General features: G+C 46.3%; 1 long non-coding RNA gene across 2 annotated transcripts in view; it reads right to left on the reverse strand.

The window, feature by feature from the left end:
• The window catches only part of LOC132346431 (uncharacterized), a 38661-nt gene extending 13070 nt beyond the window's left edge, over positions 1-25591 (reverse strand). Inside the window, exons 1-3 of one of the 2 annotated variants that reach the window (XR_009496267.1) lie at positions 14946-25591; positions 3450-3747; positions 1686-3128 (exon numbers count right to left, since the gene is read on the reverse strand). This is a non-coding gene — a long non-coding RNA (uncharacterized lncRNA). Of the gene's footprint in view, positions 1-1685; positions 3129-3449; positions 4931-14945 lie in introns of those variants that run through there. The other variant, XR_009496266.1, reaches the window with a different exon arrangement.
• Positions 25592-26852: the final 1261 nt, after the last annotated feature.

Here is a 26852-nt window from a genome sequence, read left to right on the forward strand (position 1 = left end):
CCCCTCTCAGGACTGGTCCCCTCCCAGGACAGGTCCCCTCTCAGGACTGGTCCCCTCTCAGGACAGGTCTCCTCTCAGGACTGGGTCCCCTCTCAAGACAGGTCCCCTCTCAGGATAGTTCTCCTCTCAGGACAGGTCTCCTCTCAGGACTGGGTCCCCTCTCAGGACAGGTTCCCTCAGGACTGGTCCTCTCTCAGGACCGATCCCCTCTCAGGACAGATACCCTCAGGACTGGTCCTCCCAGGACAGGTCTCCTCTCAGAACAGGTCCTCTCAGGACTGGTCCCCTCTCAGGACAGATCCCCTCAGGACTGGTCCTCTCAGGACTGGTCCCCTCTCAGGACAGGTCTCCTCTCAGGACTGGGTCCCCTCTCAGGACAGGTCCCCTCTCAGGATAGTTCTCCTCTCAGGACAGGTCTCCTCTCAGGACTGGGTCCCCTCTCAGGACAGGTCCCCTCAGGACTGGTCCTCTCTCAGGACCGATCCCCTCTCAGGACAGATACCCTCAGGACTGGTCCTCTCAGGACAGGTCTCCTCTCAGGACTGGGTCCCCTCTCAGGACAGGTCCCCTCTCAGGATAGTTCTCCTCTCAGGACAGGTCTCCTCTCAGGACTGGGTCCCCTCTCAGGACAGGTCCCCTCAGGACTGGTCCTCTCTCAGGACCGATCCCCTCTCAGGACAGATCCCCTCAGGACTGGTCCTCTCAGGACAGGTCTCCTCTCAGGACAGGTCTTCTCAGGACTGGTCCCCTCTCAGGACAGATCCCCTCAGGACTGGTCCTCTCAGGACAGGTCTCCTCTCAGGACTGGGTCCCCTCTCAGGACAGCTCCCCTCTCAGGACAGCTCCCCTCAGAGGACTGATCGCCTCTCAGGACAGATCCCCTCAGGACTGGTCCCCTCTCAGGACAGGTCCCCTCTCAGGACTGATCCCCTCTCAGGACAGGTCCCCTCTCAGGACTGATCCCCTCTCAGGACAGATCCCCTCAGGACAGGTCCCCTCTCAGGACTGGTCCCCTCTCAGGACAGGTCCCCTCTCAGGACTGATCCCCTCTCAGGACAGGTCCCCTCTCAGGACTGATCCCCTCTCAGGACAGGTCCCCTCTCAGGATAGGTCTCCTCTCAGGACTGATCCCCTCTCAGGACAGGTCTCCTCTCATGACCGGTCCCCTCTCAGGACAGGTCCCCTCAGGACAGGTCTCCTCTCAGGACCATGTCCCCTCTCAGGACAGGTCCCCTCAGGACTGATCCCCTCTCAGGACTGGTCCCCTCTCAGGACAGGTCCCCCCTCAGGACAGGTCCCCCCTCAGGACAGGTCTCCTCTCAGGACTGGGTCCTCTCAAGACTGATCCCCTCTCAGGAATGATCCCCATCAGGACAGGTCCCCTCTCAGGACTGATCCCCTCTCAGGACAGGTCCCCTCTCAGGACTGATCCCCTCTCAGGACAGGTCCCCTCTCAGGACTGATCCCCTCTCAGGACAGGTTCCCTCTCAGGACTGATCCCCTCTCAGGCCTGGTCCTCTCAGGACTGGTCCTCAGGGTCTGACACCACACTCAGCACCCAGTGGGCGTGAAGGGACAGAGGACTGGGTGGAGTGGGGCGCCCCACGGGGTCTGGCACCCGGTAGGCACCACATAAAGTGTATAGAATGGAGTACATGGCTATCCAACAATCCTCTTCCACTTACGTGTCTCGAATATCCATGAAAGTCTTTCATCAAACCGCAAATAATAAACTAATTAAAACTGACTATTCATCTGCACGGAAACAGCACTTTTTCTTTGAGGATTTGATAAGCAAAACCATCTTCACTGGAAACCGTGTCCTGCAGCCATGATCCAAGAAGAGAACAAGAGGTGGAACGAATCATCGTGTTCAGGGCATCTGAGGAGTACCCTTCTGCAAGGAGAGCTCCGTTTTAATTTGCAGACAAATAATTTTGAGTAAAGCCAAGTAAATTAAAAGTAAATTGCATGAGTGAACTAATTCCCAGTTCAAGAAGGGCTAACAAATTAAAGTGATATGGTTTTTCTTAATTCACAATATAATCCATAAATATTTGGGGGAGTTAAAATAGTAGTGTTAATATTTCTTACATTAATGAGCATCAACAACAGTATTTACCTACATATAATAAATAATGAGCAAGAAATATATTCACAATGTATTTCTAGGAGCATGTTTGTATTTCTAGGATCCATTTACATTATACAATCTGTCTCATGTCATAAATCGTAATACAATTTTGTTACAAAGGTTTTCTTTTGTCTAGGTATATTCTTTTCACATTTTTAAGGCAAGACTTATCACCTCTACTTACCAAAGATTTCCAAAATATGACCCTCAAATAGGAGACTCTACAAGAGAGGGTAGTGTTCTAATAATGTAGAGATAAAAAAGCCTCTTGATGAAAGTGAAAGAGGAGAGTGAAAAAGTTGGCTTAAAGCTCAACATTCAGAAAACAAAGATCATGGCATCCGGTCCCATCACTTCATGGCAACTAGATAGGGAAACAGTGGAAACAGTGTCAGAGTTTATTTTTGGGGGCTCCAAAATCACTGCAGAAGCTGACTGCAGCCATGAAATTAAAAGATGCTTACTCCTTGGAAGGAAAGTTATGACCAACCTAGATAGCATATTCAAAAGCAGAGACATTACTTTGCCAACAAAGGTTCGTCTAGTCAAGGCTATGGTTTTTCCTGTGGTCATGTATGGATGTGAGAGTTGGACTGTGAAGAAAGCTGAGTGCCGAAGAATTGATGTTTTTGAACTGTGGTATTGGAGAAGACTCTAGAGTCCCTTGGACTGCAAGGAGATCCAACCAGTCCATTCTGAAGGAGATCAGCCCTGGGATTCCTTTGGAAGGAATGATGCTGAAGCTGAAACTCCAGGACTTTGGCCACCTCATGTGAAGAGTTGACTCATTGGAAAAGACCCTGATACTGGGAGGGATTGGGGGCAGGAGGAGAAGGGGATGACAGAGGATGAGATGGCTGGATGGCATCACTGACTCGATGGACGTGAGCTTGAGTGAACTCCGGGAGTTGGTGATGGATAGGGAGGCCTGGCGTGCTTCAATTCATGGAGTTGCAAAGAGTCAGACACGACTGAGTGACTGAACTGAACTGAACTGAAAGAGAGGTTGATGAATTAGAAATAGTACATGGAAGATATTCAATTCTTTAAAACATAATTTTAATAATACATGAAATATTCAGAAGCTATAGACAATCGAGAATAATAAAATGAAAATCAGTCAGAATTACTCCCCAAACAGATAACTACTAGTTTTTTTTAATTTATCTGAAATTGCACACAATGTATGGTATAGAATAGAAATCAAATTTAATTTTTTTTTTCCTAAATACAGTTTAGCCAGTTATCTCAACTTATACCATTGGGTAAAGCCTTAGAAGAAGTTAATTTACACACAAGCAAACCAAGACTGTACCTGTGTTAGCAGCTCTTCCTGGTCTTTTGCTTTTGCCGGTTCCAAACTGTCTCTGCTCTCTGCCTGAAGGAAATGCTCCAGCAGCGGGGGCCATGCTGCCCACCAGTCCCCAGCCCCCAGCCCCCACGCTGGCTCCTTCCTTGAGAAGCTGGGAGGATTAGTCCAGCCAGGATGCGGAGTTCCAGGCCAGCACCAGGTGAGGGAGCAAGTGGAGGAGAATGGGTGCTACGGACATCTCCCGAAAATCCGAATGCGTGTGCCCAGGATACGACGTCTTTGAATGTAACTGAAAGAAAGACTTCCACATATGGACAAAAAGTAAGAGAAACCCTGACCACTGCGGTATTATCAATTACAGCAAAAACATCAGTAGGAAGCTGGTTACAGAATGATACATGTATATCATGGAACGCTTTGCAGAGAGGGAGGGAGAGATGACGGCAAAAACATATTAATGAAAACCAAGTCATAGAATGACATGTATTATTTGATCTTGCTCATGTAAAAAGAACCATCATAAATGTATATATATGTGTAATACACATATATACACATTTATATATGTATTATATATAAGGTATAATATGATAAATATTTAACATATGTGTATATATACACATATGCATTCACGCTCCGTTGTTAAGTCAAGTCTGACTCTTTGTGACCCCATAGAGTGTAGCCCAACAGGCTCCACTGTCCATGGGATTCCCCAGGCAAGGATACTGGAAGTGGTTGCCATTTCCTCCTCCAGGGCACCTTCCTGACCCAGGGAGCAAACCCGTGTCTCTGGGGTCTCCTGCACTGGCACACAGATTCTTCATCACTGAGTCGTCTTCCCATGTGGCTATATACATATATAAAGATATGTAAAATAAATATAATCAGACTTATATACGTACTATATAGTATACCTTTAGAACATTTAGGTATTTGTACCCAGAAACGATTTTGAGAAGATGTAAATCCCACTAAGGAAATCACAAATGGAGCTGATGAGGCGGGTGCTGGGAAGAGAGACAGCAGATACATTTTTCTCACATCTTGCTTTAAACACTTAATATGTTAGACAATCTCTTATAGTAAAAAGAAATACACAAAATGCTTATGCAGTATTTTCAAAAGAGAAAAATAAAAGTATAAGCAAGGAAGACTTTCGCAGAAACCTGAAGCCCATTTACGCCAGTGTGAACCAGCATGATCCTGACATGCCTCCCAGTGCGGGTCCAGTCTTTACCAGCAGGTGAGGCCGAAGGCCGGCCCACAGGTTCACGCCCATGACGTGAAGCCTAATCCATGAAGTGCAGGATGGAGCACGGGAGACCAGGAAACACAGGAGCCCCGAGACCGCTTATGTTAAGGACCAAGTCAACTCAGAATCTCAAAAGATAGAAGGAGCCAGACATGGTGAATACAACAAAAAGAATCATCACCCTCATGGAGAGAACTAGGTGGATTTTGTTCTGGGTTGGGCATAATTAGACCATGGCATGAAAAAAAAAAAATATATATATATATATATATAAAACTTATTTTTTTTATTGCCTCAGAATAAAAATACAAAAGATGTGCCTTGAAGTGACTGAAAATCACAGTTTTATTTTTCAAAGTGGAAATGATTAGCTTCCCTGGTGGCTAAGATGGTAAAGAATCCGCCTGCAATGTGGGAGACCTGGGTTTGATCCCTGGGTCAGGAAGATCCCCTGGAGAAGGGAAGGGCTGTTCACTCCAGTACTCTTGCCTGGAGAATCCCATGGACAGAGGAGCCTGGTGGGCTACAGTCCACGGGGTCGCAGAGTTGGACACGACTGAGCGACTTTCACTTTTGCCACTGGGGTGTATCTTAGCAAACTGATTGACTAAAGACTTGGCCTTTGGGTCTTCCTATATTTATAGCAGGTGCCAGATTAGAGTCCATTAAACTGGAGCAGGAAACACCTGCCCTGGCCTGCAGCATCAGCCCAGTTCCCAGGGCCCTCTGAGAGAGAGAGGCATGGGGAAGCCCCCAGGAGAGAAGACGTGGGCGCCCCTCCGTCAGAGGTCATAAGGAGAGCACTTGGAGGACCCTGCTCCTCAGAGGCTGACTTCTGTCCATGAGGGAAACACACAGGGAACGGGAGTGGGGCGTACAAGCAGTGGGTGAACGCCGCTGCCGCCACCACCTTTTATAGGTCCTGTACCAGAAAATGTCACTGTACTTCCCACTTGCCACCCTCCCCTTGCCCAGGGCTGATAGGAGGGAAAAATGATTTGCATGGACACTTGTATGAAAACGTAGAGCCTGGCAGCCTGCTCTGCTTCTACACAGCAGGGGTGGGCTCCAGACACGAGAGTGGGCACAGCAGTGACGGCACGCTGGCCTCTCTAGTCGAGGCCCCTGGACTGAGCCGCCCCGCTGGCACGCGGGATCTCAGTTCTCCCCTCGAGGATCAAACCTGTGTCCCCCACATTGGAAGCTGGATTCTTAGCCACCGGACCACGGGGAAGTCCCAAAGTGCAGCAGTGTTTGTGCAGACCACCTTCATCCCCTTCCTCCCACTCCTCAGACCCCTCCAGCCTGGCTCCCTCCATCTCACCGCCCCAGACCGTCTTTCCGGAAGGTCACCGATCACTTCCGCAATGCTGCCTCCATGGGACATCTTTGACTCTCTGGGCTCTGTTTGACCCTTCCCTCCCTCTTCCCCTGGCTTCTCTGAAGCCATGGGCTCCCTGGTTTTCCCCCTCTCTGGCTGCTCTGCCTTAATTTCCTTTGTGGGCTCTCTCCCATCATTGCCCTCAGCCCTCTTCTCGCCCCCCTGTTGGCTCTCTCGACCAGGGTGCACACCTTCAGTTATCACATACATGCCAGTGATTTGAATTTTCATCTTCAGCTGGGACCTTCCCTCTCAGCCCCACATCTATAAATGCTGATGATTCCAAGAGGGGCACTCTGGGCCTAACATACCCCAACTGATCTCACAATTTTGCCCCTAACCTGCTTCATTAGTGCATTTAGGCAAATGAGTCAGAAATCTAGGACTGAATCATCCTTGACCATCGCCTCCTCCATCATCCATCCGATTGATCATGGAGGCTCACGGATTTCACTTTCTGTGACCACTTCCCTCTTCACCCCTCCTCCTCTCACCGGCTGCACTGCAGAAGCTTCCTAACTGGTGCACCTGCGTCTGTTCCTGGGGCCACCGACGCACTCTGCACACTGCAGCCAGGGCGCCTCTCTCCAAGTGCAGATCTGATCGCGCCTCACTCCTCCTCAGTGCTCCAGTGGATCGTGTCTCACTCCTCCTCAGTGCTCCAGTGGATCGTGTCTCACTCCTCCTCAGTGCCCCGGTGGATCGTGTCTCACTCCTCCTCAGTGCTCCTGTGGATCGTGTCTCACTCCTCCTCAGTGCTCCGGTGGATCGTGTCTCACTCCTCCTCAGTGCTCCAGTGGATCACGTCTCACTCCTCCTCAGTGCTCCGGTGGATCATGTCTCACTCCTCCTCAGTGCTCCTGTGGATCGTGTCTCACTCCTCCTCAGTGCTCCGGTGGATCATGTCTCACTCCTGCTCAAGTGCTCCAGTGGATCGTGTCTCACTCCTCCTCAGTGCTCCAGTGGATCGTGTCTCACTCCTCCTCAGTGCTCCAGTGGATCGTGTCTCACTCCTCCTCAGTGCTCCGGTGGATCGTGTCTCACTCCTCCTCAGTGCTCCGGTGGATCGTGTCTCACTCCTGCTCAAGTGCTCCAGTGGATCGTGTCTCACTCCTCCTCGGTGCTCCGGTGGATCGTGTCTCACTCCTCCTCAGTGCTCCGGTGGATCGTGTCTCACTCCTCCTCAGTGCTCCGGTGGATCGTGTCTCACTCCTCCTCAGTGCTCCGGTGGATCGTGTCTCACTCCTCAGTGCTCCGGTGGATCGTGTCTCACTCCTCCTCAGTGCTCCGGTGGATCGTGTCTCACTCCTCCTCAGTGCTCCGGTGGATCGTGTCTCACTCCTCCTCAGTGCTCCGGTGGATCGTGTCTCACTCCTGCTCAAGTGCTCCGGTGGATCGTGTCTCACTCCTGCTCAAGTGCTTCAGTGGATCGTGTCTCACTCCTCCTCAGTGCTCCAGTGCAGTCGCACTGCCTTCACATCATGACCACAGTCCCTAAGGCAGGCCTAATCACTACTCTTTACTTCATTCCAGTTTCCTCTCAGACCACATGCCCCCTTGCTCTCTGAAACTCAGAGGCCACGCTTCTTCTTGGCATGTACTGCGTCCCCTGCCTACAGCATTCTTCTGTCGCTCTACTCCAAGGCCTCTTATGGGTTGAACTGTGGCCCCTGAAGAGATATGATGAAGCTCCAACCCCCAGGTCCTCAGAATGTGACCTGGTTTGAACACAGGGTCTTTACAGAGGTGAAACTGAAAGTGACGTCACTCAGTCATGTCCGACTCTTTGCAACCCCATTAACTGTAGCCCATCAGGCTCCTCCATCCATGGGATTCTCCAGGCAAGAGAACTGGAGTGGGTTGCCATTTCCTCCTCCAGGGGATCTTCCCGACCCAGGGATCGAACCTGGGTCTCCTGCATTGCAGGCAGACGCTTCACTCTCTGAACCACCAGGGAAGCTATTACAGAGGTGATCACGTTTACAGTGAGGTCGTTAGGGTGGGTCCTAATGCCATAGGACCGGTGTTCGTATTCCAGAGGGGCCATCTGGGCAGAGACAGACAAGGCCAGAGGGACGGCAACACGAAGACGACAAGAGAAGACGGCCATGAGCCTAGAGCTCTGCACCCACAAGCCAAAGAATGCCTGTGGCTGCCTGCACACCGGGAGCTGGCAGGGACAGAGAAGGCTTCCCCCAGTACTATCAGAGAGCGTGCAGCCCTGCTGACACCTGGATTTCAGGCTTCCAGCCTCCAGAGGCACGAAATGATACATGCCTGGAGTTTTAAACAACCCAATTTTTGGTACTTGTTGTGGTCCAGGTGTGGGTTGGAAAAGAATTTCCAGACACGAGACAGAAATAAAGGAAAAGGAGGGAAATAAAGTTTATTAGAGTGGGAGACGCTGTTAGAACAGCGGGCCAGCTCAAGGGAGAACCGACGTTGAAAGGGGTCCTTGGTCCACTTTTATAGCCAGTGTACAAGGAGTGGGACGGGGTCTTGCAGGTCATTTGCTGACTCGATGAGGCCGGTATACTGGGTGGGGGGAGAGTAGGGCAGATACCTCCTCCCTGTGGGGTAGGAGGGGAGGCAGGTGATACTGTTTCCTTAGTAGTTACACACGGGGGAGGGAAAGGCGATAAGGGTCTGGTTTTTCCTGAGGTTCCAACACCCTCCTTGGTTTTATCTGCTCTTTTGTCCTTGGGTCACCACAGATTTCTCATGGCAATCCTAGGAAAACAATATATCCTGTCAATTCTTCTGCTTCATTAACTCCCGCTCAGTTCAATCAGACTTTCCCAGGGAATATGTCCTGGATCTCCTGGCTGGAGCCCTTATTATATGTACAGGGCACTCTGTTCTCCCCTTCCTAGCACGTCCTACAGTTTGAACTTGACATTTATTTATACAATTATTTGACAGAACCTCTCATTAGACGCTAAAGGCCACTGCTGTAGCAACTGTGCCTTTCTTTACTTTCTTGCGGTACACCCTGTGCCCAGCCTAGCACATCACACATATAAAGATTTGCTGAATAAATGAACCAGAGAAAGAAATGAGAGGGGCATGCTGGAGTCCGGACTAGGGACTAAGACCCTGACAGACAATCAGGGAGATAGTTTAACAAGAAGTAATTTCCAGAAGCGTCCCCAAATACCTCTGCTGTCAGCTGATACTATCCGTTCATAAGAAGAAAAGCTTGAAATGCACATATCCCCGAGAGAGATAAGACATTAACCTAAATTTTCATTAGCATATTAATAACACTCTTCCCAGAAGGTAAGCTGGAGAAGAAGGTGTGGAGAAACACTAAATAATGACTCTGAATGTCTGAAGATGGAAGGTGTGACTTGATGATGGGAGCCAGGGTGAATGGTGTAAAAAATAACCTTTCTTATGTCACAGTTTTGTTAACAGTCAGCTAACCATTGGCCAGAAATAAACTGCAAGATTACCAAGTGTCAACAAGGGGCTTCCCAGGTGGCACTAGTGGTAAAAACCTGCCTGCCAATGCAGGAGACATAAGAGACTGGGGATTGATCCCTGGGTTGAGAAGATCACCTAGAGGAGGGAATGGCAGCCTACTCCAGTGCTCTCGCCTGGAGAGTCCCATGGACAGAGGAGCCTGGCAGGCTATGGTCCATAGGGTCGCAAAGAGTCAGACACACTGAAGCGCCCTTCCCAGAGAATTCTAACACATGCCTCGCTGACACCTGGCATGCACTGGGGAACTGTTTCTATTCAAATCATGACGCTGGGGCTTCCTTGTGGCTCAGCTGGTAAAGAATCTGCTTGCAAGGCAGGAGACCTGGGTTCAATCCCTGGGTTGGAAAGATCCCCTGGACAAGGGTACAGACACCCACTCCAGTATTCTGGCCTGGAGAATTTCATGGACTGTATACCACTTCTGTATTCCTGCCTCGAGAACCCCATGAACAGTATGAAAATGATAGGATACTGAAAGAGGAACTCCCCAGGTCGGTAGGGGCCCAATATGCTACTGGAGATCAGTGGAGAAATAACTCCAGAATGAATGAAGGGATGGAGCCAAAGCAAAAAGAATACCCAGTTGTAGATGTGACTGCTGATAGAAGCAAGGTCCGATGCTGTAAGAGCAATACTGCATAGGCACCTGGAATTTCAGGTCCATGAATCAAGGCAAATTGGAAGTGGTCAAACAGGAGATGGCAAGAGTGAACGTTGACATTCTAGGAATCAGCAAACTAAAATGGACTGGGATGGGTGAATTTAACCCAGATGACCATTATATCTACTAGTGTGGGCAAGAATCCCTTAGAAGAAATGGAGTAGCCATCATGGTCAACAAAAGAGTCTGAAATGTAGTACTTGGATGCAATCTCAAAAAGGACAGAATGATCTCTGTTTGTTTCCAAGGCAAACTATTCAAAGTCACAGTAATCCAAGTCTATGCCCCAACCAGTAATGCTGAAGAAGCTGAAGTTGAACGGTTCTATGAAGACCTACAAGACCTTTTAGAACTAACACCCAAAAAAGATGTCCTTTTCATTATAGGGGACTGGAATGCAAAAGTAGGAAGTCAAGAAACCCCTGGAGTAACAGGCAAATTTGGCCTTGGAATACAGAATGAAGCAAGGCAAAGGCTAATAGAGTTTTGCCAAGAGAATGCACTGGTCATAGCAAACACCCTCTTCCAACAACACAAGAGAAGACTCTACACATGGACATCACCAGATGGTCAACACTGAAATCAGATTGATTATATTCTTTGCAGCCAAAGATGGAGAAGCTCTATACAGTCAGCAAAAACAAGACCAGGAGCTGACTGTGGCTCAGATCATGAACTCCTTATTGCCAAATTCAGACTTAAATTGAAGAAAGTAGGGAAAACCACTAGATCATTCAGGTATGACCTAAATCAGATCCCTTATGATTATACAGTGGAAGTGAGAAATAGATTTAAGGGCCTAGATCTGATAGATGGAGTGCCTGATGAACTATGGAATGAGGTTCATGACATTGTACAGGAGACAGGGATCAAGACCATTCCCATGGAAAAGAAATGCAAAAAAGCAAAATGGCTGTCTGGGGAGGCCTTACAAATTGCTGTGAAAAGAAGAAAAGCGAAAGGTAAAGGAGAAAAGGAAAGATATAAGCATCTGAATGCAGAGTTCCAAAGAATAGTAAGGAGAGATAAGAAAGCCTTCCTCAGCGATCAATGCAAAGAAATAGAGGAAAACAACAGAATGCAAAAGACTAGAGATCTCTTCAAGAATATGAGAGATACCAAGGGAACATTTCATGCAAAGATGGGCTCGATAAAGGATAGAAATGGTATGGATCTAACAGAAGCAGAAGATATTAAGAAGAGGTGGCAAGAATACACAGAAGAACTATACAAAAAAGATCTTCATGACCCAGATAATCACGATGGTGTGATCACTCACCTAGAGCCAGACATCCTAGAATGTGAAGTCAAGTGGGCCTTAAGAAGCATCACTACGAACAAAGTTGGTGGAGGTGATGGAATTCCAGTTGAGCTATTTCAAATCCCGAAAGATGATGCTGTGAAAATGCTGCACTCATTATGCCAGCAAATGTGGAAAACTCAGCAGTGGCCAGAGGACTGGAAAAGGTCAGTTTTCATTCCAATGCCAAAGAATGTTTTAACTGCACAATTGCACTCATCTCACATGCTAGCAAAGTAATGCTCAAAATTCTCCAAGCCAGGCTTCAACAGTACGTGAACCATGAACTTCCAGATGTTCAAGCTGGATTTAGAAAAGGCAGAGGAACCAGAGATCAAATTGCCAACATCCGCTGGATCATCGAAAAAGCAAGAGAGTTCCAGAGAAACATCTACTTTTGCTTTGTTGACTATGCCAAAGCCTTTGACTGTGTGGATCACAACAAACTGTGGAAAATTCTGAAAGAGATGGGAATACCAGACCACTTTATCTGCCTCCTGAGAAATCTGTATGCAGGTCAGGAAGCAACAGTTAGAACCGGACATGGAACAACAGACTGGTTCCAAATAGAGAAAGGAGTATGTCAAGGCTATATATTGTCACCCTGCTTATTTAACTTATATGCAGAGTACATCATGAGAAATGCTGGGCTGGATGAAGCACAAGCTGGAATCAAGATTGCTGGGAGAAATATCATTAATCTCAGATATGCAGATGACACCACCCTTATGGCAGAAAGTGAAGAAGAACTAAAGAGCCTCTTAATGAAAGTGAAAGAGGAGACTGAAAAAGTTGGCTTAAAGCTCAACATTCAGAAAACGAAGATCATGGCATCTGGTCCCATCACTTCATGGCAAACAGATGGGGAAGCAATGAAACAGTGGTTGACTTTATTTTTCTGGGCTTCAAAATGACTGCAGATGGTGACTGCATCTGCAGTCACGCTTGCTCCTTGGAAGAAAAGTTATGACCAACCTAGACAGCATATTAAAAAGCAGAGACATTACTTTGCCAACAAAGGTCTGTCTAGTCAAAGCTATGGTTTTTCCAGTAGTCATGTATGGATGTGAGAGTTGGACTATAAAGAAAGTTGGGTGCCAAAGAATTGATGCTTTTGAACTGTGGTGTTGGAGAAGACTCTTGAGAGTCCCTTGGACTGAAAGGAGATCTAACTAGTCCATCCTAAAGGAAATAAGTCCTGAATATTCATTGCTGAAGCTGAAACTTCAATACTCTGGCCACCTGATGTGAAGAACTGACTGATTTGAAAAGACCCTGATGCTGGGAAAGATTGAAGGCGGGAGGAGAAGGAGACGACAGAATGAGACGGTTGGATGGCATCACCGACTCGATGGACGTGAGTTTGAGTGAACTCCGGGAGTTGGTGATGGGCAGGGAGGCCTGGCGTGCTGCGGTCCACAGGCTGGCAGAGTCGGACATGACTGAGCGACTGAACTGAGCTGAACTGAGACAATGCTGGAGGACGGTGAGAGGACATGTAGCTGGCACCCACCCAGACGGGGAGGATCAAGCCCTTCAGTTCTGAGCACTAGGTACTTCTGAAATTAAAATGGGAAAATCTTCATCACTGATCAACATCCAGATCCCACAAGGCACAGGCCACCGTACACACCCAGTTAACAAAGGCCAGTCATCTTCTTGGGGAGGTCAAACTTCAGAACCCAACAATGACAGGAAATGATCCTTATGTTTTATTAAAAAGGACTTGCTGAAGATCAGCAGAAATAGCAGAGAATGTTGAAACGAGTAATTTCTTTTATAAAGCATTTGTAGAGTTGCAGGAGTTCAACTTCTTTTTCTCTACTGTCGACATGACTTCAATGGCAAGAGAAAGGGAAAAGGATTTTTCTTCACTGCCCCAACTCAGGATATAGTTCCAGAATAATGGCTAAATATCCCCCAAATGCCTCCCATTCGTAGTCTCTGAAATTGTTATGGTTAATCATTTAAAGGACTGGTCTACAGTTTACTAAAATCTTAGACTTTTAGAGTTAGAAGGGATCTCCAAGCATATCCAGTGAAAAAACACATTCTACAAAATGTCCAGCAGTGACCTCCACTTATGCTTGAGTTTTCACAGGAGCAATGATCTAGTTGCTTCTTTTATAGCCAAATTATTCCCTTATTAAGCAATTATACTCAAGATTTTCAAAATATATATACATCTTATTTCTTGTGTGTGTATGTTCAGTCGTGTCCAACTGTTTGTGACTCCATGAACTGTAACCTCCAGGCTCCTCTGTCCTTAAAATTTTCCAGGCAAGAATACTGGAGTGGGTTGCCATTTCCTCCTCCAGGAAATCTTCCCAACCCAAGGATCCAGCCCGTATCTCTAGCATCTCCTGCACTGGCAGGCAGATCCTTTACCACTGCCCACACTGGGGAGCCCGTGGAGCTCTATAAAACCAGATGAAAGTGTTAGTCACTCAGTTGTGTCTGACTCTTTGGGACCCCGTGGACTGTAGCCCGCTAGGCTCCTCTGTCCATGGGATTCTCTGGGCCAGAATACTAGAGTGGGTAGCTATTCCCTTATCCAGGGGATCTTCCCAACCCAGGAATCCAACTTGGGTCTCCCACATTGCAGGCAAAAATTTACCATCTGAGCCACCAGGGAAGCCCTATAAAACCAGTTGGCTCCATTTAAATTTGACTGGTAACTTATTCTTCCAGCAGTAATTCCCTAAAGCATTACTTAATTGCATATTTAAGCAAAAGGAACAAAATTGGCAATGATTTTATCTTGGACTCACGGCCTCTGGAATATTCCTGTGGCAAGAGGAAAATTCAGCTCGACTTTGAAATGTAATAGATGGCTACACACTTACGTCTCAACATGTGAATTACACAGTTGCACTCTTTCCCCAAAACCAGGTTTAAGCACTAGAGTTATTTCAATCTTCACCTTTTTTAGTGAAACTTTTACTTCACAGAACACTTATTTGTGAGCTATCTTTCCTACAGTGACTCATTTTTATGAACAATCTCATTTCTATAAAATATATTGTTGGCACATGGTATAGTCATTCCGTTTTATAATGACAGTATATTTTAAGAGTAAAAGCAAATATAGATGATTCTGAAATTCTGGAACATGAATGAGCATCTGGAAGTAAAAACCAAAAGCTTTCTCAAATATGTTTTAAGTGAACTAAAAAGAAAACTTTTAACTCTGATCAGAATTTTAAAACATTTTAAATGTCCATAAAAATCTTAAAATACATAACCAAAATAAACAGAAAAATACAGAGGTCACAGGCTTCCGATTGGGTTCAATGTGAAAATAACACTTCACACTATTTCCTGAAATTCACTAATAGGACTTAGTCAAAACAAGACAGAAAATTCTAAAGAAAGGGGATCTGATAATTAAATATGAGATGATTTGCAAAAGCATTTACCTTCCAAGAGGCAGCAGGAAGAAGGCAATCTCAGCCAACATCTCTATTCAGCAAAAAAGGGGCCCTGAGAAGCCACAACGGTTTGTCTGGACCTCCCCCACTGTCTGTGTGACTGATAGCGGCTGCTGCTGTTCCATTCGGGCTTTAAGGCTCCATACCGACGACAAGCAGTTACGGCAAGTGCTTACACTGTCAGCCTCGTCCAAACACCGCCGTATACTACACCATACTCATCACGTTTCAACTTGAAAGGGATTAGAAGCTCCACAAATCCTGAAGGATATTGAAAATAAATGGAAAACCAGTGGCAAATAGAGCATGGTTTAAAAAGCTTCATGAAAGCAGCCACCTTAACCAAGATGACGAGCGCTCTTACCCACGGAAAACTTCAGAACCGTCTTCAAAAGCAATCCTTAGATCATTTCAGTGTCTCAAATTATATTAGTGGGAAGGGGGGCATAACAGATTTATTGGGGTCTGTTTGGGACAAAACAAAATTCAATTCGAGATAAATTCTATAATTTACTTAGGAAGCAGAGTCTCTTTTCCTTGGTCATTTTATTTGCAATATTTTAAAGTTACAGATTTGAAAGAGTTGAAAATTGTTTCCTACTAACTCTCCCATGTTCATTGTGGACAAAAGTTCTGTGTTTTGGATCCTTTACATGATAGGAGATAAATACTAGGAGGAGACGGAAGGAGTGAATCCCACCAACACTCATCCTCGTTGCAGTGGGAAACCATCAACTCTCAAAATTTATAGCTATATAAAAAGGAAACAGGAAGCCTGTTACACTTTAAAACCATGGATGAGTAGCTGATCACAGCTTTCATGAAATATGCATGCCAGCACTTGCCCACAACCACTTCAAAGAGCCATTCTCTTGTTCCAAACAATTTCAAAAGCAAAGGTATAGCTATTTAGGAAAATTAAACTTTGAAAATGAAATTAAATGCTGCCTAGAAAATAATTATTGGGATCAATAAACAATTAAAATTGGCAAGAATTTGCCTGCCAATGCGGGGGACATGGGTTCGATCTCTGGTCTGGGAAGATTCCACATTGCCACGGAGCAGCTAAACCCGTGCACCGCAGCTACTGAGCCAAAGCACCTGGAGCCTGTGCTCCGCAGCAAGAGAAGCCACAGACCACAGTGAGAAGCCTGCTTGCTGCCATAAAGAGCAGTCTCCGCTTGCTGCAACAATGAAGACCCAGCACAGTCAAAAACAAATGAATAAAATATAAAATAGATTGAGAAGTCAAAAAAAACTGGAGGCAGGATGTTCTTAGATTTACTTGGATTCTTTCCTAGAAAGCTAAATTAAGAATTATCAAAGAACGTAAATTTCAAAATACTGTTTAAACTCCTTTGGAAGTAAGCTACATATACATAAGTAGGTATTCTCTTGATTAGTTCGAAAATCATCTCCTGACATTAACTACCCTGTATTTCGGTAGTACCATTTAGGATCCATAAGATGGCAGGCCTAGATTTCATAGTGATAGTCTTAGAAGTGTGTGAATACTGGTTGCCTTGAAATATATATTGCATATTATCAGCAGTGTGTGGCTAGTAATAGTATTAAGGGTATCCATCAGATTAAATTTGTAAATTAAGAAGCAAGGGAACTGTTAACGAGCGAATACATTTTGTTAGTTCATAACGAATCCCAAAATACTACAGCCAGAATCTTACCATCACCTATTTAGTCTTGCCTTTCTCCATATAAGGAAACCAGAGTCTAGATTCCAGTGCTTTGCCCAAGGTCAGCAGAGAGAGGATTTTAAACTGCTTTTCCTCATCTTTTGCTCTCCCATCTCTGGCATAATTTTCTTAAATGCTGTTTGTCTCTTCGGCTGCGTGGGGTCTCGGTGGCAGCCCTCAGCATCTTCCTCGTGTCGTGTGGTGTCTTTTGCTGGGGCGCAGGTGCAGCAGTGGCAGGCTGTGGGCTCAGCTGCTCTGAGGCCTATGGGGTCTTTGTTCCTCGACCAGAGATCAAACCCACGTCACCTGCATTGCAGGGCAGATCCTCAACCACTGGACCAGCAGGGAAGTCATAATTCATAATTTTTTAATGAATGTGAAGTGGAAGTCTCTCAGTCGTGTCCCACTCTTTGCAACCCCATGGACTGTAGGCTCCCCTGTCCATGGGGTTCTCCAGGCCAGAATACTGGAGTGGGTTGCCATGCCCTTCTCCAGGGGATCTTCCCAACCCAGGAATTGAACCCAGGTCTCCCGCATTGCAGGCAGATTCTTTACCGTCTGAGCCACCAGGGAAGCCCTTTTAATGAATGTAACATAAAATAATTAAAGCCTTAACTTTCTTCTAGATATCCTGACAGTGATAGCTACTTTAAACATACTTATTTCCTTAAAAATTCTCAGCATATTGATTGGCTAGAAATCTGTAAATTAATCAGTGTCATGAAAAACACAGACTGAGGAGGGACTTCAGGTTACCTGAGAATAACACAGCGCGTGAGCTGGGACTTCACAGTGCTGTAGCCACCTGCGCTGGGGCAGCCTGCGGGTGTTGAGAGAGGACCATGGACTGAACGTCACGTTATTACGTCCTCTTTCTGATTTTGATCACTGCACTATAGTTATGTGATAGAATGACCTTAGTTTTGGAATTATACACTGAAGTATTTAGGGACAAAGTTATTGTGTCTGCCACAAGAAAGAGCGAGCACAGGAGAACACATACGAACGTGCCAATGTGGCAAATGTTAGCATTTGGGAAATAAAGGGTAAATGAGGATTCTTTGCCCTACTCATGGAACTTTTCTGTAAGTCTGAAATTATGTCAAAATAAAAAATTAAAAGAAAGAAATCAGGAAGACAACTTTGTTGATGGCTACATGTAGAACTACAATGGAAACCAGAAGTAGAAAGATTGATGGGAAAGGCAAAATTTTCCTGGAAAGGAAGCCTATTCACTGACAATACTATATTTCTCTGGAATTTGAGTTTATGATACTAGACATAATACAGTATTCTATGTACTGTAGAAAAACATGCTCCTAGCAAACATTTGTAGAGGAATTCTTATTTGAGAACATAAATATAGCTATGATGTCATTCTGTTTGTGGCTTGCATCTTTATGTTCTGCTTTAGCAAATCTTTACCAATAGCCAGTGTTATAACTTGAAATCTCTTCACAGACAATTCACAGGAAGTTTCACTAAGATGTTAGGTAAAAACACACCCCAAATAATTAAAGACAATTTTGAGACTATGAAATAGAAAAGACACACAAATAGAAAACAAATAGAAAAGCAATTTCCCCCAAAAAATGACATTTCAAAAATTATTTTACACCAAAAGAGGGGAGGAAAAGCAAAACAAAACAAAATGAACTCTAATATGCGCCTTCCGAGTGCACAGGTAGCCTATTCTGATGTCCCCAGGATTTAGCACATATAAATAACCCTGCTTACTATATGTTAAGGAATTCAGAGTCTGGTAATAAATGATTTCCCATATGATTATTAACAAATGTATTTTTCAACCACCAAATGTGTAATTCTTAGTGAAGAATTACATAGATTTTGTCTTCTGTAAATCCTTATTTATGATTCATACATCCCAAAGGTAAAATGCCCCTGAATTGAGACTGCAGTTTGGGCTGAGGGGGAGGCAGGAGGATGCTATTGGTGACTTTCTAGTTATCTGAGTAGGCAGTGCATTCACTGGGGCTTATTTTAATATGCTTAAAAGTTTACATTTACTATATACTATTTTACATTTATCAAATATCACATAATAAAGATGTTTTAAAAGAACATATATAGCATTTCCCCTTTTAAAAGTTACATTACAAAATAGAATTTTTCTCTTTCTTTTCTCTGCAACTATTTTAATAGTTGTTGATTCAGATGTTCAACCTTTATTTAACAACTATTATATGCCAGACTGTTGTAAGTATCCAGGGTGTAAGCAAACATAAATGTAACTAAAGAAAGAAAGAAAACCAGGGTCCCTGCGTGCAGGTTACAGTTTAGCTGTGAGGACCAGGGCAGAGCTATGTGTAATTCTTTGCAAGCTCAGTACTATCAGAATGCTTCGCCCAAGCAAAGCCTCAATACTATTCACTGATGACACTGATGATGTTTGCACCAGCTATAGGCCCTTTTGATGGGGAGAAGATTTTTTATGTTGTAATTAGATCATGTTACCATTTAAAATAGACTTCATCCAGCAGTAAAGAAATCTGTCACACTGGGTTCCTAAAATTGCCACTGGAAATTGCATCCTTTTGGGAAATCTCAACATCTTTGTCTTGCTGAAATAATAATCACAGCAACAGGTTTTCTGGTAGAAGTAGAGTTGTAGATGTTTGTAAACTTGGCTTGGTATCCAGTTATACCACCATTAATAATCCACACAGAGAAGAATTTCTCAAGTGACAGCTTGTATTCCCTCGCTGCACCATTTACACATGCGAGTTTTACACAAATTCATAAATTTCAGGTTCCAGATGACAGACTCTCTTTATCAGTCTTTCTGTAATAAAATTTAGCAAACCTGATGCTAATTAGGAAGAGCAGCACAAGGGAGTATCAAAAAACCCACTGGTAAACTGTTCTGCAAATAACTCATGCAGTCACTACTCATTCTCGTCAAGGAAAATATTTTTTAAAGATAATAAACAAACGTTGATCAAAACATCAACTGTTTTAAATCTCATGCAAAAACGCTCTGTGAAATATCTCATTTATGTACTCCAGTGCTTACCTGACTTAATTATATATATTTTGGGTTACGCAGAATTTAAAACAAGGGAGAGACCAGATCTTAAAAACTTCAAAGACTAGGTTTACCAATATGGCATATTATAATTTGGAAAATGCTTGTACCAGCGACAAATCAGAACTTTTGCCTTAATGAAAAAGTGAGGCTATGATGTATTTTGCCTCCCAAATTTCAGTAGCAAAAGATAGCCATCTTTTGCTTTAAAGTCTTATGATTAAAAACCAACAATTCAAGTATTGAAAATAGTTCTCTTAGTGCTACTTATACATTTAGTCAACTAAACTACACATGAATGCCCAGATACATCATATGTTATCATACAGTGGTAAAGTCTAAACATATCACACTGAGCAGGATTTTCAGACTTCAAGTCTGAAAGTCTAGACTCTGACAGGAGTTGCAGAATTATTTTATATGTTTTACTGGGAGGTTTCTATGGCTTTTATTAGCCTCTCAAAGGTGTTGATGACCCGAAAACCATTAATAACCATGACCACAGGAGAGAGTAATCAGCACTCACACTCAGGGGGATCTGACATATAGAATGAATTTAATAAAGAGTTGAATGAATTTTGAATGAATAACCTTTTTCTAGAGTATCACTGAATTTTCAATGCTATCATCAGAGATGTGTTGACTAGAAAAATCAGCAAAAACAAAAAGAAAGATGATGAATCAAGGTTGAGTGACTACTATATGCAGGACAACGGTGCAGGTCGAGGGAGTTTTTTTTAAGGTACTTTCAGTTTTTAATGAACTTATAATCTAATCAGAATGATAAAAACACACAAATTAGGCAAGAATATTAGCAAAGGGGAAAAGGTAGCCAGGGTATTATAAAATGTATACCAGAATTTTTTTAATTTTATTAATTTATTTTTGGCTGTGCTGGGTCTTCATAGCTTCCCGGGCTCTCTCTAGCTGTAGCAAGCAGGAGCTACCCTCTGGCTACAGCGTTCAGGCTTCTCATTACTGGCTTCCTTTCTTGCAGAGCACAGGGTCTAGGGTGCGTGGGCTCAGCGGTTGTGGCTCCCAGGCTCTCCCAGGCCCAGTAGTCATGCTGCATGGGCTTAGTTGCCCTGAAGCAGGTGGGATCCTGTCAGTAATCGAACCCTCGCCTCCTCGAAGGAGGATTTTTTTTACCACTGAGTCACCAGGAAAGCCCTAAAATGTATACTAGAATTACTGAAGAGGAAAAGCCTTTCCTAGGTTTGAAGGATTTTTGACAAAACCAGAAGCACAAAGGGTACGGAGAGGTGGAAGAGAAGGGGTTGGAATAAACGAAATGTCCCCCTCCCTGCTCCTCTTTTTACCGTCTTCAGTGATTGGGAAGACAGCACCAAGGGGAACACAAAATAACCCAGTGGTTCTTGAGGGGCAATTGTTCTCGAAGCTCTTCCTCCTTAACGCTACCAAGGTTTTTGGGGGGGGTAGGGGAATCATGGTGGGGAGGAAGAAATGGCAACCCACTCGTCTTCTTGCCTGAGAAAGCCCATGTGGACAGAGGAGCCTGGTGGGCTGCGGCTGCAGAGTTGGACACGACTGAGCACCTTCAGTGGTGGAGGTGAGGGGTGCTGACATGACTGGAGTGTAGGAGAATCACCCCTCCAGTGCTCCAAACCCATGAAATATCTTTAAGCGGGTACTAGCCCAAAGTCTCAGAGAAGGCAATGGCACCCCACTCCAGTACTCTTGCCTGGACAATCTCATGGACGGAGGAGCCTGGTGGGCTGCAGTCCATGGGGTCACTAAGAGTCGGACACGGCTGAGCGACTTCACTTTCACTTTTCACTTTCACGCATTGGAGAAGGAAATGGCAACCCACTCCAGTGTTCTTGCCTGGAGAATCCCAGGGGCGGGGAAGCCTGGTGGGCTGCTGTCTCTGGGGTCACACAGAGTTGGACATGACTGAAGCAACTTAGCAGCAGCAGCAGCCCAAAGTCTTTCTCCCGCAGGCAAGTCCCTTGAAAAATTTTGGTTCACATTCAGGAAACACACCCAACCAAGAGTCGTGTCTGGAAGCATAACCTGGTGCATCCCCAAGCCACGCTGCTGGTACTCTTCCTCTGTGAGGTTTCTGAGTTCAGGTAGGGAGGCCAAGCCAACTAGCATCTATACCCTTTCTCCATCTGGGTATCATGAGTTTTTGCAAAACTTGAGCAACACGTTTTGCTTACTAATCTCTCTTTCATATAGAAAAACATGTAGGAGATATATGCTGAAACCAACACTGGAGAAAACAGTCCAGAGTTCAGCCCAACCACACTGATATCTGTTGCTTTTTCATTCTTCACCTCAAGGTACATAAAGTACTGTAAGTGAACAAGTATCATTTCATGGACTTCCTCTAATCTCACTGCTAACACTTTAAGGCTAATGCGAGGACCAACTCTTGTATACAGTAAATGAGTTCAAATTCCAGCTCTGTCACCATGGGTGAAGCCAGGAAAGTTATGTATCCTAACCTCAATTTATTTGTGAAAAGGAATGAATAATGTTTTTATGAGCTATAAATGAGATACTACAAGGATATTCTGATTGTTTTCATCACTCTGTCTACAGTGTCTCTCTGTAAAATTCACCTCCCACTTTGCTGCCACGTAATTGTTAACCCGCCTCTGACTCGGTCACTCTCTTGTCAGAACTCTGCGATGGATTCCAAAGGAAGCCATGGGCGGTTGAGGACAAAAATCACATAGCCATATGTATGCTTTAGAAACACTATTCCATCAACTGGGCATAATACGGAACCAGGGGTGAAAGCCAACTTTTGCGATAGTTAGAAAACAGTCTTGAACTATATTGGTGATGGATAATGGCAAGAATGTAAAGGTGAGAGAGAATAAGAGGACAAACTGGAAAGAGAACTGCAGTGGGGTGAGGGAGAGGGAGCAGGGTTCTGAACCTGGCCTACATGGGGACAATTCAGGTCCATGACCCTGGGTGGAAAAGCAGAACATCTATCTTCACTTGCCTCTAAGTGAAACGCAGCAGCATTAGGCTGCATAAGATTGGCAAAGGTGTCCACAGCATAAACAAGAACTTCTCCACTCAAGTGATGAACCGTTTGGGAAAGCCTTTACCAGAGACTGGGCTTCCCTTATAGCTCAGTTGATAAAGCATCTGCCTGCAATGCAGGAGACCAGGTTCAATTCCTGGGTTGGGAAGATCCCCTGGAGAAGGGAAAGTCTACCCACTCCAGAATTCTTGCCTGGAGAATTCCATGGACTGTATATATAGTCCATGGGGTCGAAAAGAGTCAGACACGACTGAGTGACTTTCATTCATTATCAGAGATAAAGATGAGCACTGAATAAGAAACTTCAAAATATGAAAGGTAAATTCTGTGTGGGGACTGAGAGAAGGAAGAGCAATAAAAATGGATAAGGTCATGTTTGACTGGGACACGCGACGTTTCAGGCCCCACCCCACACTCATCTCACACAAGGACATCCCTTTGCTTGAGCCCAGTAGCTCCAGCTGCAGGGAAATCTAATCGCTTGTACACAGTTGGACTCTTCATTTCCTATTCTGTTCATCCTCCCGTTTTGTGGCAATGAAAACAATCCAAGGGTGACCAAATGTCCTGGTTTGCCTGGGACAGAGGGGCTTTCTAGGACATGGGGCTTTCTAGGACATGTGCCTTTGATGCTAAAACCAGGAAAGACCAAGGCAAACTGATGAGCTAGCTAGTCACCCTAAGGGCCCTCAAATCTGGCACTGCATGCTAACAAGGCTATATTAATACTATGCTTCAATTAAGAAAAACACCAGGCCATTTAAGGTTTATTTTAGATCTGAGTTTGTCCATCTGTTCTTCCCACAAAGCAGAAAATATTGAAGGAAAATATTCCTATCACAAGGTCAGACAATTATGGGCACTCCAGTGCTTTAGCAAATGAATATTATCGTCAAAAGTTCTACAATTTACCAAGCCCTGGCACATTTCTATCTTATGCAATGCTCACAAGGACTGTGAGACAGACTTGGTTCTCATCACACTACAGAAGAAACCAAGGCTCTGGAAGATTTCGTCCTTTGCTCTATCTCACAGTGCAAGCAAAGTGGCCGACTCCCAGCACTGCAGCTGCTAAAGAACACGAAATTACCGTGTGTTGAGGGGTTCTCGCTACGTGCAGATTATGCAAAACTGCAGTTGTCTTTCTTTCGCAGTGTCCATGAACCCTAGCATTATACTAATACACAGTAAAATGCAGTGTCAGCTTTAGGCAGAAGGTAAAGTGAGGCCTATGGGAAAACGCGTAAAAGCCAATGATTAAGTGTTCAAAATCAGTATAATTAGGTAAGAGAAACAATAACTTACAAATCAAATTGTATGGCAAATGGTATCAAACCCATCCTCCCACCTGCAGCCTCTAATTAGAAAATCTTGTAAGGCAGAGACTGCGCCTGCCTTGGTCAATACTGGAATCAATACAGACCCACGTGTGCCTGTAATGATCAGTCCAGCATCTTGGAAAGGGATGGGAAAGGTGAAAGCCTGGATACACAAACCTGGGTAGTCCATTACTACTAGGACTTCACACAAGGGAGCGGCCTGGCCTTGCCGGGTTTACAGGCCCTGCAATTCACCAACGCCCTCTCCCTGCAGCCATGGCAACGCCCACACCACGAGGCAACTCCAGAATTCACCTTTGGATAGCCAGCCGCATTGAGTTTGCACCTACGCGGCTCAAATAAAGCCCAACCAAGACATCACTCCCACTAAAGCAGACAACCGTCACCTCTTCCCGTTTCTCTAGCTCTAATTCACCCAGGGAACATAGCTCTTTCTCTTCACCCATATCCACCGAAGGGGGTCCTGAACCACGACCACTTTTGCTACAGTGAAAGATTAATTAAAAAAAAAAAAAGCGGGCTTTTTCTTTTTTGCAGGGGTGCATATCAGAGACGAACGAAAGCCGGATGCACACACAAACATTAACAGTTGCCTAAAAAGGCAACCAAACTGGTACGATCAAAATAATTTTCAGTCAACGTCTCGCAGCGTGTCTGTCAGGCAAGCTCCGTTTCGCTGCCGCAGGCCACGGTCTCTGGAGCCGGTAGTTTCCAAGACGGCTGTTAGGACTTACAGCTCTAAAAGTTTTTTTAAAAATAAATAAAACGCCTTCCCTGCAGGCAGGGACCGCGCTCGGCGTGAGCAAGAACCATGACGTATTCGGGAGAGGTTTCCAGAACTGCCTTCCAGCGCGAGCAAGCTGCCCAGGGGACGAATCTCTCTGTCGCGCCTAGAAATGCAGTCAAAGCGCCCTCTCGGCGCCCGCCGACGGAGCGCACACCCGGCGGTCTGAGGGCAGCGGCCTCGGCCTCCTAGCAGGCCCGCCTCACCCCGGGGACCCGCCAGCCCTCCAGTTCTGCCCCCGCCGCCTCCTGGGACCTGAGCACACACGAGACAGCCCACCGCAACGGAAAAAGGGAAGAAAACCTCCTCCCAACCCTACACCCCCCCTCCCCCCACACACAACTTTTGTCGCAGAGCCTTTCTCTACCGGCCCAAGGGCGCCGTGAGAAACCCCGACGAGCCCGGGGCGCCCCGCGCCGCCCCTAGTAAAGATGGCGGCCACAGGCGGAGCCGCTCCCTCCCCGTGCGGTTGGCGGCCCCGCGGTCCACAGCCGTTCACGCGGAAGCCCTCCACGCCCACCGCGGCTTGACGCATTGCAGGTGCGGCGGAACCAATCAGGCGCCTCGACTCTTTCCGGCCAACCACTGCAGGGTCGCGCTGGCCAATCAGAGCGCCCTTCTCTGATTGAGCGAGGAAAGCAGCCTCGGCAGCGCCAGCTAAGCAACCGGCTCCAGGGCAGCGCGTTTTGGAGGCTGTGAGTCGCGTTCCGTGTGCTCCTCCGCCGGGAGATATAGTGCCCCCGCCCCGCCCCCGCCCCGCCCCGCCCCGCCCCGCGAGCGCGCGCGCTTGAACGGCTTCGGCGCGAGGCTCGGCGGTCCTCTATCTCCCGGAGCGGCGGGAGGCGAGTAGTTCTAGAGAGAGGATTGGGGTCCTTTGCCTTGTTCTTGGCCCTCCGAGGGGCAATCTCGAGCCGTCCTCGCCCTGCCTCCTGGCTCGGTGAGGTCGCGCTCCTGACGGCTCATCCGACACGTTCTGTCATGTGCCGCCGGCGAGATGAGCAAAAACATCCCCTTGCCTCGAAAGCCTGCCTCGCTCGGCCCCGAAGGCGACCCTTCCTGTTTACAGGCGGAGGCCCAGCCTCCCGGGAGCGCACTCGCGGGCACCTTTGTTTCAGAGAGACCCGTTTTCGTTTCCCTTACCTGGTTTTTGCTTTTTACCTCTTCCCGCGGGCGTGGGTTTCCCGAGCCGGCCGGGCCGGAGGAGGACGCCCCAGGGGCCGGCCTGGGAGCCCAGGGACAGAACCGACGGTTAGCTCCGGGGCAGACCAAGAGGCAGTGTCTTGCGTCCTGAGGAAAGACTCTCCTAGATAAGGCTTGGCGAGATAGCCTGTCAGATGCGCCATCAGTTCTGTCAGTTCAGTTGCTCAGTCGTGTCCGACTCTTTGCGACCCCATGGACTGCAGCAGGCCAGGCCTCCCTGTCCATCATCGGAGCTTGCTCAGACTCATGTCCATCCAATCGGTGATGCCATCCAACCATCTGGTACCACAGTCTGCCTAGTGCAGAGTCTGGGGACCTCTCATCCCGCTCTGTGCAGTGAGCAGTCTGAGATCCAGAAATGTCAATCCACCTTCCTGCAGCCGCCCCGCGCTTGAGGAGCAGAGCACAGACTAGAATCCAGGTTGTCTGGCTCCCAAGCTAGTGCCATAGTAACACCCCATCTTCTGGAGCTTTTGCTGTACTGTGAGATGACTCAGAAAGTCCCTTTTACATTTATTTTCACACTGGAGGGAGAGTCTCCATTTACCAAGTTAGGTGTACCGTAAAGTGTATCCCAGGCTTATCGTCATGTGAATCAGCGTGCCACAAAATATTCCTCTGAGCTTACTTAAGTCCTGCTGCTGCTGCTAAGTCGCTTCAGTCGTGTCCGACTCAGTGCGACCCCATAGACGGCAGCCCACCAGGCTCCCCCGTCCCTGGGATTCTCCAGGTAAGAACACTGGAGTGGGTGGCCATTTCCTTCTCCAATGCATGAAAGTGAAAAGTGAAAGTGAAGCCACTCAGTC

The sequence above is a fragment of the Bos taurus genome, chromosome 10, assembly GCF_002263795.3.
Source record: "Bos taurus isolate L1 Dominette 01449 registration number 42190680 breed Hereford chromosome 10, ARS-UCD2.0, whole genome shotgun sequence".
NCBI classification, from domain to species: Eukaryota; Metazoa; Chordata; class Mammalia; order Artiodactyla; family Bovidae; genus Bos; species Bos taurus.